Source organism: Jaculus jaculus, chromosome 1 (assembly GCF_020740685.1).
Source record: "Jaculus jaculus isolate mJacJac1 chromosome 1, mJacJac1.mat.Y.cur, whole genome shotgun sequence".
Classification (NCBI taxonomy): Eukaryota; Metazoa; Chordata; class Mammalia; order Rodentia; family Dipodidae; genus Jaculus; species Jaculus jaculus.
The window spans coordinates 165,937,728-165,954,398 of record NC_059102.1 but is presented as its reverse complement, the minus strand read 5'-3'; the positions used below and the strand labels follow the sequence as shown (position 1 = coordinate 165,954,398).

General features: G+C 50.5%; 1 protein-coding gene across 7 annotated transcripts in view; it reads right to left on the bottom strand.

The window, feature by feature from the left end:
* Positions 1-7,597, bottom strand: part of Ahnak (AHNAK nucleoprotein) — a 34,448-nt gene extending 26,851 nt beyond the window's left edge. For all 7 annotated transcript variants that reach the window (XM_045134735.1, XM_045134745.1, XM_045134748.1 and 4 more), the window contains exon 1: positions 7,475-7,597. The gene's annotated coding sequence lies outside the window, so the exon portion shown is untranslated. The remainder of the gene's footprint in view (positions 1-7,474) is intronic.
* Positions 7,598-16,671: the final 9,074 nt, after the last annotated feature.

Here is a 16,671-nt window from a genome sequence, read left to right as displayed (position 1 = left end):
GTGAGGCCAGTGCTAGGGGAAAGGGAGCGTGTGAAGCACAGGGATGAGCCCATGGGAAGGGGGAGAGGCTCCAGGGCTCCTCTCGTACCTCCCACTAGGCTCTCTCTAGGACCCCTGGGCAAAGTCACAGGCATCCCAGGGTCCTGCATTTAAACAGCCTTTTGGTTCCAACATTCATTATGACTATATCCTCAGAAATCCCAAGCTTTCCAGAACCCCAAAATTACTAGAACCTAGCTCATCTCTAGGTTTTTCTTGGGTCCCAACAGACGATAGAATCTTTCCTTTCTTGGGGCTCAACCAGCATGAGACTCACTCTGGAGGAGGCACTGGCAGGGCAAAGGTAAGCTCTGGCACTCACTGTGAGATGAAGACAGCCACAACTGACTCTCATCCCAGAGGAACAACGGAACATGGCAGCCGTATCTCTTCCACTGTCTAAGCCCCAAGTGGGCCTCCAAATGCCAGGCCCCATTTGCCAGACTCCTATTTGAAAACAAAATGCCCTATTCTACCTAAAACAAGCTAAGTAGGCATTAAGAACTTTTGCTAGGGCTGAAGAGGTAGCTCAGCCAGTATAAAGCGCTTGCCTTGCAAGCAGGAGAGCCTGAGTTCAAGCCCCAGAACCCACTTTGAAAATGGCAGGTGTGTGACACATGCTTGTAATTCCAACACTTAAGAGGAAGAGACAGGAGGATCCCTGGGGCTTACTGGCAAGCCAGTCTAGCTGAATTAGGCAAGTCCCAAGCCAGTGAGAGACCCCGTCTGAAAAGTGTGGACGGCTCCTGAGGAAGGATACCTAAGATTGCCCTCTTGCCTCTACGTATACATGCACGCACTCACAGGCACCCACACACTGTACATGAGAATAAACATTTTTAAAAGGGGGCTCTGGAGAGATGGCTTAGTGGTTAAGGCACTGGCCTGAGAAGCCTAAGGATCAATGTTCCATCTCTCTCCAAATCCCAATAAGCCAGATGCAAAGGTGAGGCTAGTGCAAGGCTGCACATGACCCTGGGTGGCACAAGCATCTGGAGTTCAATTGCAGTGGCTGAGGCCCTGGTGCTCCAATTCTCATCCTCTCTCTCAAAAAAAAAAAAAAAAAAGTCAGACATGGTGGCACACACCTTTAATCCCAGCACTCAGAGGTAGGAGGATCGCTATGAGTTCAAGTCCACCCTGAGACGACATAGTGAATTCCAGGTCAGCCTGGGCTAAAGTGAGACCCTACCTGGGGGGAGGGGGAAGAACTTTCACTACAGCCAGGTAGAGTGGCACACATTTATAATCAAAGTACTTGGGAGGTCAAGGCAGGAGGATCACTGCAAGTTCAAATCCAGCCTGGGCTACATAATGGGATGAGTTCCAGAAACATAATGAGATCAGTTTCAAAAAAATAAAACACATTTATAGATGCTTGGGAGGGCTAAGCGTGGTGACACATGCCTATAACCCCCAAAATCCCATCACTCAGTTAGCTAAGGCAGAGAATCTTAAGTTCCAAGCCAACCTGGGCTACATAGTTAGATCCAAGGAGGACACTTTCAACTTACAAGAAGGTATCGTCAAGGAGAATCATATCAACATGTTGCAAGATCTACAAAACAAAAGCACTGAAGGGATTTTTGGAGAAAAACACCTAAAACGCACACAAACCACATGCGCACCAAGACCCTTCTCAGCACCATCCCCCAGTTCTACACAGCCCACACAGGCCCGCAGCACTAGCCTTTGCCAGTTTACAACAGATGCCCTTCCTAACGTGCCCCTACCAGTTCACCTGGGGCCTGTGTCCCTGAGCATGCGCCGTCTTGTCTCTGTGTACGCACCTGCCAGTGGGAGACCACGCTGCCTGCCCTGGGGGGGGGGGGGAGTGCTGGCCCAGCCCACTCCTACCAGAAGGAAGTTTCACCAGCTCCTGCTCTAGCCCTCCCCGCTCTTCAGCCTCTCACCATCTTGCAGGGCTTTGTTTTGTTTTGTTTTGTTTTTCTTTTCTTTTGACCCCCAGCAGACCCCTGACCGCTTTTTAACTTCTACCTCCTCCTTTCTCTTCCCTGGCCATGCATCCTCCTCCACTCTGTGAACAAGCATGAAGCAGCCCCAAAGCTCCAAGTTCACCCCACCAGCAGGAAGGGAGATTCCCTCTTCCCCCCCTTAGCCAAGAGGGACCCCGCCGGGACAAAGACATACTCCCCGTGACTAAGACTGAAGACAGCATTACATTATCCAGTGGGAAACCCCACACCTGACCACAGAATGAAGAATGGGGCTTCTCTGCAGGACCAGGACCCAGGCAGGATTAAGACACCAGCTCAGAGCGCAGTGTCCTACAGGGCAGAGCAGAGGGAATGGAGAATGTAGTGCTGCTTTTGGGGGTAGATTACAGTTTGGAAACTGCCCTGGGCCCCACCCATGGCTCAGCCCTGGGGAGGGTGCTGCTTGTTTGCCTCCCAGCGGTCAGGACAAGCAATGCAGGGGTGCAAGTCTAGGCCACCAAACAGCCACCCCCCAGCCTAGCCAGGACACGTAGCCAGGATCAGCTCCAGGCACTTCCCCTTCCCCCAGAACCTCCGTTCCAGGCCCCAGGGACCAGGCAGGATGCCCCTCCCTGACAGGCTGTGTGCAGTGCCCTGTTCAGCCTCCATCTGTGGGGATTGCGTTTCTAAGGTCTCTGAACACAAGCTCCAGAACCAGACTTGTTCAAGACAGAAAAGCTTACTTCAGTCTCGATCTACAGCTTCTGCACTCACATGAAACCTTCACCATTACAGCAAACTGCCATTGCCCCTGCCCTCCAAGCCCCACGAGGTGGGCAGAGGCGACATACCCAGACCCACTGCAGAGTGAGGTCACCCTTATGCATGGTCAACAGGACAACCTCACACAGGCAGTGACCCAAACCTCACTCAAAGACAGATGGTAACAAGGGGACCCAAAGCCACACCTGTAATGCTAACTATGACTGAGCCAGGATCAGCTGAAGACTGACCATCACCAGAGATTTGGCCCTAACCCCAGTAAGAACTGGAGCCACCAGGAAGAAGGGCATCACCAACATGCATAGATGGGGTGGCCAGATGGCTCAGCAGTTACAGGCACTTGTTTTCAAGGCCTGTCACTTTGGGTTCAATCCCCCAGCTGCCTATGTAAAGGCTGGTGGGCATTCATTTGTAACAGCAAGAGACCCTGGCATAAGTGTATGCATACACACATACGTGTGCAAAGAAATTTTTTTTTTTTTTTGGCTTTTCGAAATAGGGTCTCACTCTAGCCCATGCTGACCTGGAATTCACTATGGAGTCTCAGGGTGGCCTCGAACTCATGGTGATCCTCCTATCTCTGCCTCCTGAATTTTGGGATTAAAGGTGTGCACCACCATGCCCGGCTCAAATGTTTTTTTAATTTAGTATATTATTTATGTATTTGAGACAGAGAGAAAGAGGCAGAGAGGAGAGAGAGACAGAATATGGGCACACCAGGGCGTCCAGCCACTGCAAATGAACTCCAGATGCATGTGCCACCTTGTGCATCTGGTTTACATGGGTATTGGGAAATTGCACCTGGGTCCTTAGACTTTACAGGAAAGCTCCTTAACCACTAAGTCATCTCTCCACTCCAAATTAAAAAAAAAAAACTTAATGCATAAACGCTGGGTATGGTTGTGCCGCCTTTAATCCCAGCACTCAGGAGGCTGAGGTAGGAGGAATTTGAAGCCAGCCTGGGCTACAGTTAGTTCCAAGTCTGCCTATACTAGAGTGAGACCCTGCTTTAAAAAAAGAAAGAAAGAAAGAAAGAAAGAAAGAAGGGAGGGAGGGAGGGAGGGAGGGAGGGAGGGAGGGAGGGAAGGAAGGAAGAAAGAAAGAAAGAAAGAAAGAAAGAAAGAAAGAAAGAAAGAAAGCAAGCAAGCAAGCAAGCAAGCAAGCAAGCAAGCAGGCAAGCAGGCAAGCAGGCAAGCAGGCAAGCAGGCAAGCAGGCAAGCAGGCAAGCAGGCAAGCAAGCAGGCAAGCAGGCAAGCAGGCAAGCAAGCTGGGCGTGGTGGGGCACGCCTTTAGTCCCAGCAGTCGGGAGGCAGAGGTTGGAGGATCACCATGAATTTGAGGCCACCCTGTGACCACATAGTGAATTCCAGGTCACCCTGAGCTAGAGTGAGACACTACCTCGGAAAACTAAAAAAAAAAAAAAATAGACATAGCTGGCATAGTGCTCACACCTGTGATCCCAGCACTCAGGAGGCAGAAGCAGGCTTACCACAAATTCAAGGCAAGCCCAGTCAACATAGTAAGTTGCAGGCCAGCCAGGGCTGCAGAGTAAGACCCTGTCTTAACAAATAAATAAGTAAATGAAAAGAAAGTGTACACATTTCTACAGAAATTTGCTGTGAGCCCCCCCCCCCCCCCCACACACACACACACACACGCTCCCTCGCATCCCCTCGGGCACACTCAGGCATGAAGGACACTGTTTGCTATCTAGAAAGATTGGAAGACCAGCCAAACAGTCCAGTGGTCGAGCCCAGAGAAATGCAAGCTCCTTGAGAGTCTGGCTGAAGCCTGCAGGAGGCAAAGAGGGCAGGAGGGCCTAGACATTCACTACGGCCAGGGCCCAAGTAACACACACATTCCGAACTGGTGGCGGCCACCTCCCTTCCTCTAACCTAAGTTAGAGCACGTGGCCAGCCAAGCCCCAAGAAGTGAAACTTGGGGGTGTGCAGGCAAGGTTCCCAACAGAAGTCTGACTAGCTCTCCCAGTCTGCCTCTCTGTCTGTCCCCAGGCGGTTCCCAAATTCTGAAAAAGGTGGTGACCACACCCCAGTGCCCCAACACCCCTCCACCCCCACAGTTTTGCCCCAACCCCTCAAACCAGCTCCTCAGGCTCAGAGCAGTGTGTTCTGCCAGAGCCTACCAATGAGTTCCAAGTGGAGCAAAAGAATTCCACCTGGTGGTGCCCAGCACCTCTACCCAGACCCTCCCTGGGACAGGGATGGAGGTGATGGTGGGGGAGGGTACCCAGCTCATTCCCTGCCCTTGACTCATACTGGCCTTCTCTCTATATAGGTCTCCACAGTTCATTCTCTCTCATGTTCTACCCTGGCCCTGGTCTTACAGCCTCACCCTTGGACCATGTCTGACTAGCAGAGCCAGCTCTGTGGGGTCAGCTCTTCATGGAGTTGCCCAGACCACCACCACCCCTATGTCACTGCTGTGGACCTCCCTATCAGCAGCACTAACACTCACATGGCTCCCCCACGTGTCCTTGTTCTCTCACCAATGTCTCTGTACATAGCTTTTTTTTCTTTTATCTGTACATAACTTCTTAGGGACAAGAGCTTTCAAGGGGAGCTTAGATACCCTCCAGCCCTCATCCCCCACTGGCCCCCAGGGCCCTTTACTAGCTCACTTCCCGTTATCTTAGTTTCTTTCCCACCTTCCCGCACTCCATAACTCTTACTCAGATCAAAGAGGTGCCCCTAAACATGAGGTCCTTTTGTATCTCCCAAGCTGCATAGACCAGGTCCAGCCTGACCCCACAGAGGAGAAGGAAGCTACACCGTCAGTTTGGGAAAGGGAAGCGTGCCACGCCCTGCACCAGGACTTCCCTCGTGAAACAGACACCAAAGCTTATTCAGCTCACCTAAATCACTCTCCGTTTATGTAAAGGCCATTAAAGACCTTCCAAGACATGCTAAGTCCGTCCCTCTCTCTCCCTCATTCAGGACAACACCCTGCAGGATCACTGGATCCCAGAAACTCAACACACCTATCATGCGCCAGGCTGCTGCTAGGACGGGCATGCAGTGAAGATGGTCCCCGCAATCCCAGGTTAAACTCTAGTAGGAGACTGCTTCGAACATTTATTGGGAGCCCAGCACTGTGCTGGGGACAGAGGTAGAGCTCTGGATCCCCTTTCCCCTGGGAATTTCAGGTCATTCTCCAAAGACCCCCACCACCACCGGAAGCTTCACACTGCCTTTCGAAAACTCCCCTTCACAGAGCAGTGACGCCGAGTAGCGAAGGCAAACACCCCGGGACACCTCCCCAGCACTGGGGCAGCCGGGGACCACACCCTGCCAAACACGGAGCCCCACACAACGCGTGCGATCTTCTGTGATCACGTTGTGCAGAAGTGTCAGAGCGTGCACCCCCACCCCCCGCAACTAGGTTGTCAGGACAGGGCTCAGTCGGAGCAGTGAGAATCCCTCGCCCCGCTGCCTCTAGCACCCCGAGAAGGGGTACACCTAGACTTGCTCCCAACGCTTGACTCTCCGGACCGCAAAGGGTCTTCGCCCTTAGCACTGGCAGGGACAGCGCGGGGCCCGGCGCACTGCACATCCCCTCCCTGCATGGGAAAGCCTTACATAACTGCACACACCCCAAGCACGCCGCCTTCCCAACCGCGCAGCAGACTCGCCCCCCGCCCTCTCTCTTGGCGCAGCGCTAGAGTCGAGGGTTCCAGCGAGCGCGGCGGACCAGCGCTCCGGCCCCCACCGCCCACACACAGCCCTTTCCCCCTCCCCTTTGCCCCTCACCACTCCTCCCCGAATTCTGGTTTGAATTAGTCACCGGCTCCAACCACCACATTCCTCAGGCTGCTGGCGTCCAGCCAGGCGCTGGGGCGGGGGCCATCCCGCCCGGACGAGTTTGGAAGTGGGGTGGGGGAAAAGGCACCGCCTCTGGAAGGGGAAGGGGCGGTTCGGGGTGGGGTAGGGTGGAGTGGGGGGGGGGTCTGTGTCGCTGCACGGGTCCCCCTCCCCGCCCACCCCAGCACAGGAATCTCCCTAATTACGTCCCCCACCCCCACTCCCACCCCTCCTGCAAGGAGACGCGCTGCAAACCTCCAGACTCCGAGGCCCTACAGAAGGAAGTTTTCTGGAGCAGGGAATACGAAGGGGCAAGACTAGGGCGCGGCAGCTGAAGGGGGGGAGGCTGTAAGGGGCCTCCGGGAGCAAGAAAGGGAGAGGCTGGTGGTACAGAACAGGGTGGGGCTGGAAGGACTCGGGGCGCGAAGTTTAGGGCGGAGGTGCAGGGAGCCGCGAAGGACAGCAGAGGGGGCGCGCGGAGCAGGGGCGTCAAGGAAGGGCCAGGGTACCGCGATGGCGCTCGCGGAAAACTCCTTCAGTAAACATGGAATAGCGGCCGAGCCACCGCCCCTGCGAGGGGGGATGCGACCGGGCTAGGAACCCCGCGCCCGGCCATGCAGCAGGGACAACAGTCCGCCCCGGAGAGAAATAAGGAGCGCGGCACACTCCGGAACGCTTTTCCAACTTTGCCCAACTCGCGCCCCAACTCCGGAGACAGAACTCAACTCCCAGGGAGTGACGCGTCGCCTGTCCAGCCAAGCCACAGGCCGCCCAGCTGTCCCAAACTGAATCCTCATAGTGACACTACTCCAAATGCGACCCTCAGCCCACCTCCCTCTAAGGGCTCTCGGTGCGCTGAGCCGAGACCGCGTCCCGGTGCGCTCTGCGCCCCCTTACCTGCGCGCTCAGCCCCAGGATACAGCCATCGCCCGCACGGGGCCCGAGATCGGGGTGCTGCTGCTGGCGGCCGGCCGGGGCGGGTCTGGCAGGGCGGGCAGTGCGGTCCCCGCGGCAGTGCTGCTCCGAGTGGCCGGGCCCCCGCTCGCGGAGGCGGCTCTTGTAACTCCGGCTCGGGCGGGCGGGTCTGCCCGGAGCTGTGGGGAGAGGGCGGGGCCGGGCGGGGCCCGCAAGCAGGGCCGGGACCAGAGAGCCCAGCAGACGCTGGAGCCGCCCGCGAGTGGGCTGAGAGAGTGGGCTACAGAGGGACTTAGGTCCATGGAGACGTAGCCATCTCCCCATCCTATTTCAGCTAATTGTCCCAGCCCTGTCCTGGGTCTGGATCTCCCCACTCTCCCACCACCCCCAGACTCCATGGACAAAAAATTCCTGGAAGCACCCTCAACAGCCTGGACCGAATGTCAACCCATTTTGCAGGACGGGCCAAGAGGCTCAGATGATTCAGGCACGACCTGTAGCCTCAACACGGACCTTTGAGCTTTCTCTGAAGCTAGACAGCACTGCAGTCCCAGGCCCCAGCCTCCTCACTCGGTTCCCAAGCTCCTGGCAGCCGCGCCCATTTCTCGCCAGCCTTCTTTCTGCTTCTCCCTCCCCCGCTACCTCACCCCCCCCCCCCCGCCGCGCGCTCTACAGAGCTCCCTGGCCTCACTTCTAGGAGTCAGGGTCACCCAGGTCCGACACCACTGCTCTGTTGGGATGCTGCAACCCCATGGCAGTCAGGCCTGCAGTCCTCGGAGGAGCGCTGGGACGCTTCACCTTTATTTGTACGCCCTGTCCCCATCACGCTGAAGAGCCTGGTCTCCAGCTGTGCCTCCGCCTTCCCGGTCCTCCCTGTGCCCCTTCCCCAGTCCCGCCCCCACGTCCACGTGCAGGACGCAGACTTTCCCAATTTACAGCCATTTCCCACAGGTACTTCTAACTATATAGAGATTTTATTAAACTCTTAATAATGGGGTGGCAAACCCTTCTGGCTATAGCCCCCACCCCCTTTCTCTTCTTCCCCGTAAGTCCCCTTATCCTCCTTTGCAAGTGGACACCCACTGCCCACTCCAGTTTCCATTCCTTCCCAAACGCTGGAGGAGAGCGCAGGCTGGGGAAATGAGACCTTGGTAGACCAAGTAGGAGCGCCCTCCTCGCCCCAAGATCATGAGTGGGCTGGGGCTGAGACCAGCTCTGCCCTGTCCTCTGAAATGGCAAACATGTTTACAGGCTAAAAATACCAGCAGCCAAGTCTGCTGCCAGCCCTGGGGGCTGTGTCCAGGTCCAGTTACCACCCAGGGTACAGGCAGTGGGGCGGGGAGGGGGGCGGGTGAGACACAGCAATGGGAGTCCATAGACTTCAGGCACATATACAATGGACACACTAAGGCAGAGAAACATATGTAGGCATTCAGACAGGTATAGACATGTAAAGACATCCAGGCACAGCAGGGACGTGGCCGCTAGCATTCTCATTCTCTCTCTTTCTCTCTCTCACACACAATCTAGTGACTCAACTCCACCAAATGCATCATCACAAGCACAGTGCCACAGGCTTAACCTTTCCCAAAAAATAATCACCTCCAGCCCAGCATAGTGGCATATGCCTTTAGTCCTGGCAGGCTGAGGTAAGAGGGTCGCCATGAGTTCAAGGACAGCCTGGGGCTAGAGTGAGTTCCAGGTGAGCCTAGTCTAGAATGAGACCCTGCCTCAAAAAACAAATCACCTCTTCCCCCACTTTGTTCAACATTCCTTTACAAGTACTCACTGTACTTAAAATATATATAAGAGCTGGGCATGGTGGCACTCGCCTTTAATCCCAGTAGTCAGGAGGCAGAGGTAGGTGTATCGCAGTGAGTTTAAGGCCACCCTGAGACTACATAGTGAATTCCAGGTCAGCCTGGACTAGATGAGACCTTACCTTAAAAAAATATATATGTAAAGCCTGAAAAAATATATATATGTATATATGCATATATACATATATATGTATATGTGTGTATATATATGTGTACATATAGATATATACATACACACATATATACATACACACACACATGCTTTGAACTTTGGAACTTTAATAAAAATAAAAATTGGAGCCAGGTGTGGTGGTACAGGCCTTTAATCCCAGCACTGGGGAAGCAGAGGTAAGAGGCTTGCCGTGAGTTTAAGGCCACCCTGAGACTACATAGAGAATTCCAGGTCAGCCTGGATGAGAGTGAGACCCTACCTCGAAAAACCAAAATAAAAAATAAAAATAAAAATTGAGCTGGAGAGATGGCTTAGCAGTTAAGGCGCTTGCCTGCAAAGCCTAAGGATCCAGGTCCAATTCTCCAGGTCCCATGTAAGCCAGATGCACATGGTGGCGCATGTGTCTGGAGTTCATTTGCAGTGGCTAGAGGCCCTGGCATGCCCATTCTCTGTCTCTCTTTTTCTCCCTTTCTCTGTCACTAACAAATAAATTAAATTAAATGAATAAAAATTAAGACAAATTGGGTATGGTGTCTCATATCTGTAATCCCAGCACCAGAGAGTTGAAGCAGGATTCCCGACAGCCTGGCACTCCCACACCCTGTCTAAAACAAATCAAAAGAAAACCCACCCAAGAGCCAAATGTGTCTTTCATTTTTGGTGTTTTTTGTTTCTTTGAGTCAATTAGCTCTAGCCCAGACTGACCTGGAATTCACTATGTTGCCCAGGTTGGTTTTGAACTCATGATCCTACTACCTCAGCCTGCTGGGACTACAGGCCTGAGACAGTGAGCCCAGCCAACTGTGGGTTGTTGTTTTTTTTTTTTAAACTCTTTCTTTTTCTTTTCTTTGAGGCAAGGTCTCATTCTCTCTCTCTCCCTGAACCTGGAGCTCACCCATTTGGCCTGACTAGCTAGCCAGTGATCCCCAGGGATGCTGTCTCCTCCTCCTCCTCCTCCTCCTCCTCCTCTTCCTCCTCCTCCTCCATAGTGCTGGGATTGCAGGCAGACCACCATAGCTAGCATTTTAGGTGGTTGCTGGGGATCCAAAATCAGGTCCTCTGGGGCAAACACTCTACCCACTGAGCCATCTCTCCAAGCGCCAATTGTGTTGTTTATTTTTATTTATTTACTTGTATATGCCTCTATGTATGTTATGTGTACAGGAAGGCCAGGATCTTTTGCTACTGCAAACGAATGTCCATGTAGCTTTACATGGATGGCTGGGGAATTAAACCCAAGCCAGGAGACTTTACAAGCTACTACCTTTAACCACTTAGCCATCTTGCCAGCCCCAACTATGATTTTTTTTTTATATCTCACACTGTAGCCCAGGCTAGCCTTGAACATATGGCAATCCTCCTGCCTCAGCCTTCCAAATGCTGGGATTACAAGTGTTCACCACCATACTGAGCCATCTTATTTCATTTCAAACACCATCTATTTAGCCTTTTAAACATAGACCAAAAATAAGGTAAAATTCCCCTAATCCTACAGGCCAGACAATCCCTGTTAACATTAAAAATAATAATAGGGCTGGAGAGATGGCTTAGTGGTTAAGCGCTTGCCTGTGAAGCCTAAGGACCCCGGTTCGAGGCTCGATTCCCCAGGACCCACGTTAGCCAGATGCACAAGGGGGCACATGTGTCTGGAGTTCGTTTGCAGTGGCTGGAGGCCCTGGAGTGCCCATTCTCTCTCTCTCTCTCCCTTTCTCTCTGTGTCTGTCACTCTCAAATAAATAATAAAATTAAAATAATAATAATAATAATAAAAGTTGTACTGGAGAGATTGGTTAGCAGTTAAGGTGCTTCCCTACAAAGCCAAAGGACCCAGGTTCAATTTCCCAGGACACACATAAGCCAGATGCACAAGGTGGCGCATGCATCTGGAGTGTATTTGCAATGGCTGAAGACCCTGGCGCACCCATTTTCATTCTCTCTCTCTCTCAAATAAACAAAAATAAAAAGAATTTAAACTTTGTTGTTGCTGTTTATTCTTATTTATTTGAGTGCGACAGAGAGAGAAAGAGGCAAAGAACTCCAGACGGATGCAACCCCTTGTGCATCTGGCTAATGTGGGTTCTGGGGAATCAAGCCTTGAACCAGGGTCCTTAGGCTTCATAGGCAAGCACTTAACTGTGAAGCCCAATAAAAAGAATTTAAAAAAAAAAATCCCAGCACTTGGGATTCTGAAGTAGGAGGATCACCATGAGTTCCAGGCCACCCTGAGAGACTACATAGTGAATTCCAAGTCAGCCTGAACTAGAGTGAAACCCTAGCTAGGAAAAAAAAAAAAAAGCAATCACATACATCTGTGAGCAGTGCACAAACAACCCACTTACTCTCAGTCACCTCCTCTGTCATTAATTAGAATAACCAAGGAAAGTTTTCCTCAATGGCAATGACACAGGCATTAAGTTTGGACCACTTATTCAGATAGGCCACCTTGTGGGTGAGTCTTAATGGGCACCAAACTTAACAAACTTCACTTCCTTATTTCTAGGATATTTTCTGAGCACCTCATACGTAATTACTCCTTTGGAATCAGGAGACTTTCAGGAATAACCTCTGGAGGTTTTTATTCCAGGGGGTTGTTAGGTCCCAGGATTTGAGTTTAACAAAGACCCACGGGGATACTTAGCAAGAAGTTACTTTTATCCTTACTGCACAGGCCTAACCCACAGCTATCCACTTGGGGCTCTTGATCAGGACAGGAGGATGGGACCAGTTCTGTAGTGTGCAGTTTTCATCTGGAGGCCCTGTCTCTGGAAAGGACCCCCTGAGGAGGTTGACATTTTTAACTATATGGGATGGGCACAAAGGGAGATTTCTGGGGTGAAGAAACAGATTTATACCACCTTTAGGGCCTTCCTCAGCCAGCCCTCAAGTTAAAAGTGTCAGTTGGAGGTTCATTGTCAGACCCTAATTGAATCCTCTGTGGTACTTATCATTTACCTGGTACTTGGCTGTGGTCCATTTACCCACCCCCCCCACCCCGCCCACATGAGAACACAAATTTCTCTGCTGCATTCCTGGTGCTCAAAGCATTGCCTGGTGCATAGAAGTGTTGAAAATTATGCAGGGGAGAGCGGGGCTGGAGAGATGGCTTAGCAGTTAAGGCACTTGCCTATGAAGCCTAAGGATCCAGGTTCAGTTCTCCAGTACCCATGTAAGGCACATGCCCGAGTCTGGAGTTTGTTTGCAGTGGGTAGATGCCCTGGCACACCCATTCTCTCTCTCTCTCTCAAATAAACATAACAAAATATCTTTATATATATATATATATATATATTTTTTTTTTTTTTTTTTTTGAGGTAGGGTCTCACTCCAGCCCAGGCTGACCTGGAATTTACTATGGAGTCTCAGGGTGGCCTCGAACTCTTGGTGATCCTCTTACCTCTGCCTCCTGAGTGCTGGGATTAAAGGCGTGAGCCACCACACCTGGCTTTTTTAATATATTTTTTAACATTTATTTATTGTTTATTTGCGACAGAGAGTGATAAAGAGACAGATAGAAAGAGAATGGGCACACCCAGACCTCCCACTGCAAGCAAACTCCAGATGCATGTGCCATCTTGTGCATCTGGTTTACTTGAGTCCTAAGGATTCAAACAGGGGTCCTTTGGCTTTGCAGGCAAGTGCCTTAACTACTAGGCCAGCTCTCCAACCCACAAAATATTAAAAAAAAAAAAAAAAGAAAGAAAGAAAATTGCTGGGCATGGAGGCTCATGCCTTTAATCCCAGCACTCCGGAGGCAGGGAGCCTGGGCTAGAGTGAGACCCTACATCAAAAAACCAATAATAATAATAATAAAGAAATAAAAATAAAAAAGAGAAAATTATTCCAAGTGTGTAAATCTGAGCACTTGAGAGGCTGAGGTAGCAAGATCACCTTCAGATCAAAGTCAACCTGGGCTAGAGTGAAACTGCATGGTGAAGCATGCCTTTAACCCCAGTACTTGGGAGGCAGAGGTAGGAGGATCACCTCAAGTTCGAGGCCACCCTGAGACTACATAGTGGATTCCAGGTCAGCCTGGGCTAGAATGACAGCCTACCTTGAAAAAAAAAAAGTTGAGGGGCTAGAGAGATGGCCCAGTGGTTAAGACGCTTGCCTACAAAAACTAATGACCTGAGTTCAATTCCCCAGTACCCACATAAAGCCAGATGCACATAGTATCACATGCATCTGGAGTTCATTTGCAGTGTCTAAAGGCCCCTGTGTGCCCATTCTCTCTGCCTCTCTTCTCTCTCTCTCTCTGCTGGCAAATAAATAAAATATTTTTAAAAATAAATTAAAAAAATAAAAGTTGGGCTGGAGAGATGGTTCAGCAGTTAAGATGCTTGCTTGCAAAGCTTGAAGACCCAGGTTCAATTCCCCAGTACCCATGTAAATCCAGATGCAGAAAGTGGTGCAGATGGCTGGAGTTCACTTGCAGAGGCAGGAGGCCGTGGTGTGCCCAATCTCTCTGTCTCTTTCTCTCTCTCTCAAAAATAAATAAATACTTCTCTAATGGTGAAAGGTATTTGTTGCTTTTGGGGAAGGGGCAAAAATCAACCCAAGACTCCTTCCACCTGCTAAATGAATACCACTAGCCAGGTGCATTGGTGCACACCTTTAATCCCAGCACTCGGGAGGCGGGGGTAGGAGTTCAAAGCCACCCTGAAACTACATAGTGAATTCTAGGTCAACCTGGACTAGAGAGAGACCCTACCTCGGGGGGGGAGGGGGACTCCTCCACTGAGCCACACTCTCAGGCCCTGGAATTTAAAGAATACAGAAACATAGAACCACAAGAAGCATATTTGGGGACTGGGAAGACGGCTCAGCAGTTAAAGGCACTGACTTGCAAACCCTGGCAGTCCTGATCTGATCCCCTGGCCACCCACAGAACACCAGATGGGAATTCGGTTGCAATAGCAAGAGACACCAGCGCATGTGCATGCACACAGTCACACACATATGTGCAAATAAGCACATAATATTTTTATTTTTTTAATATTTTTATTTATTTATTTGCAAGCAGAGGGAGATAGAGAGGGAAGGAGAAAATGGTGGCACACACCTTTAATCCCAGCACTCAGGAGGCCCAGATAGGTGGATCATCATGAGTTCAAGGCCACCCTGAGACTACATAGTGAATTCTAGGCCATCCTGGGCTAGAGTGAGATCCTGCCTCAAAAAACAAAATACAAAACCAAAAAAAAAAAAAGTAAGTTTCTTGGGGTGTTTACCATTTGGATGGTCCCCAATAGACTCAAGAGTTTATTAAAGTTTATTAAAGACTGAGCTTTAGTAGACCCTACCTCAACAACAACAACGAAAGAGTTTATTAAAGCTTGTAATTTAGATCTCCAGCATATCTCTAACAGTCCCGAGTGTGCTTGCTTGTGTTGGTCTTTCTCACTGCACAGATCTGGTAAGCAGGGCCAGCCTCTTCCACCATGATGGAGCTTCCCCTGGATCTGTAAGCTTCAAGTAAATCCCATTCATCTCATAAACTGTCTGGTTTGGAGGTTCATCCCAGCAATATGAAGCTGAGTAGGAGGTGGAGCCGGCAGGATCCCCCAACTTGCTGGCCAGCTGGTAAATTTCAGGTTCAGTGAGAAACCCTGTCACAAAAACTAAGGTGGGGGCCCAGTGTAGAAGAGCATGCTTTTAATCACAGCACTTGGGAGGCAGAGGAATGAGAATCACTGTGAGTTCAAGACCAGCCTGAGATTACAGAGGGAGTTCTAGGTCAGCCTGAGTTAGAGTGAGACCCTATCTCAAAAAAAAAAAAAAAAAAAAAAAAAGCCGGACATGGTGGCACATATCTTTAATCCCAGCACTTGGGAGGCAGAAGTAGGAGGGTTTGCCATAAATTCAAGGCCACTCTGAGACTATATAGTGAATTCCAGGTCAGCCTGGGCTAGGGAGAGACCCTACCTCAAAAAAACAAAATTAGATAAATAAATAAATAAAAAACTAAGATGAAAGCTGGGCATAGTGGTGCATGCCTTCAACCTCAGCATTTAGGGGATAAAAGTAAGAGGATCACTGTGATCATTGTGAGTTCAAGGCCACCCTGAGACTACAATGAATCCCAGGTCAGCCTGGGCTAGGGCCAGACCCTACTTAAAAAAAAAAAAAAAAAAAAACTAAGGTGGAAGGGCTGGTTAACTGACTCAGTGGTTAATAGTGCTTGCTTGCAAAGCCTGACTACCTGGGTTTGATTTCCCAGTACCCACATAAAGCCAGATGCACAAAGTGGCACATGTGTCTGAAGTTTGTTTGCAGTGGCAAGAGGCCCTGGAATGCCCATTCGCTCTCATTCTCTGTCTGCCTTTCTTTCTGTATCTATCTCAAATAAAAATAAAATAAAGTGGAGAACATTGAGGAAGACACCAACACTGACCTCTGGCTACCACATACATGTGCACACGTGTGCTCATACACACACACACAAAGTAAATTTAGCTGGGCGTGGTGGTGCATGCCTTTAATCCCAGCACTCGGGGAGCAGAGGTAGGAGGATTGCTGTGAGTTCGAGGCCACCCTGAGACTACAGTGAATTCCAGCTCAGCCTGAGCTAGAGCAAGACCCTACCTCCAAAAACCAAAAACCCAAAAAAAGTAAATTGATCCTTCCTTTCCTACTCCAGAAACCTCTCCTCAGAGGGAAACCATTGTTAATCATTTACCAAAAGAATTTTAGCTTAGAAATAAATCATCATTTGATTCCATGAAAGAGCAAGTTTTCCTAGTGCATGTTCAAACGGGAATTGATTTATACCTGGGCTTTCTGAAAGGCGGCTCTGATGTGACATACACCCAAAGACAGGGTATGTGCTGTGAGGGTGGGAGGTGGTTGGTGTCGGAGAAAAGGAAGAGTAGAAAAGGTATGGCTATCATTCACCTCAGCTCAGCTCCACTGGCCCCAAGAGGGAAAAGAGCAAAGGGAGCTTCCCGGGCTCTGAGCCAACTTATCTGCCCCACCGTTTGTTCTGGCCACCCTCTTGGGCCACAGGGAAGGCAGGCGGGAAAGCTGGCTTTTGCAGCAGGCACAGAGCAGGAATCACTGTCCAGATACTGCATTCAGGGCTCAGGGTGTCTAGATTATTTGGTTACGATGTGGTTCTGGAAATTGGCTCCTGTTCCATTCCAGGCTTGGGGAATAGAGAAGGAACCTTGACTTAGCCCCTAAACTACTGT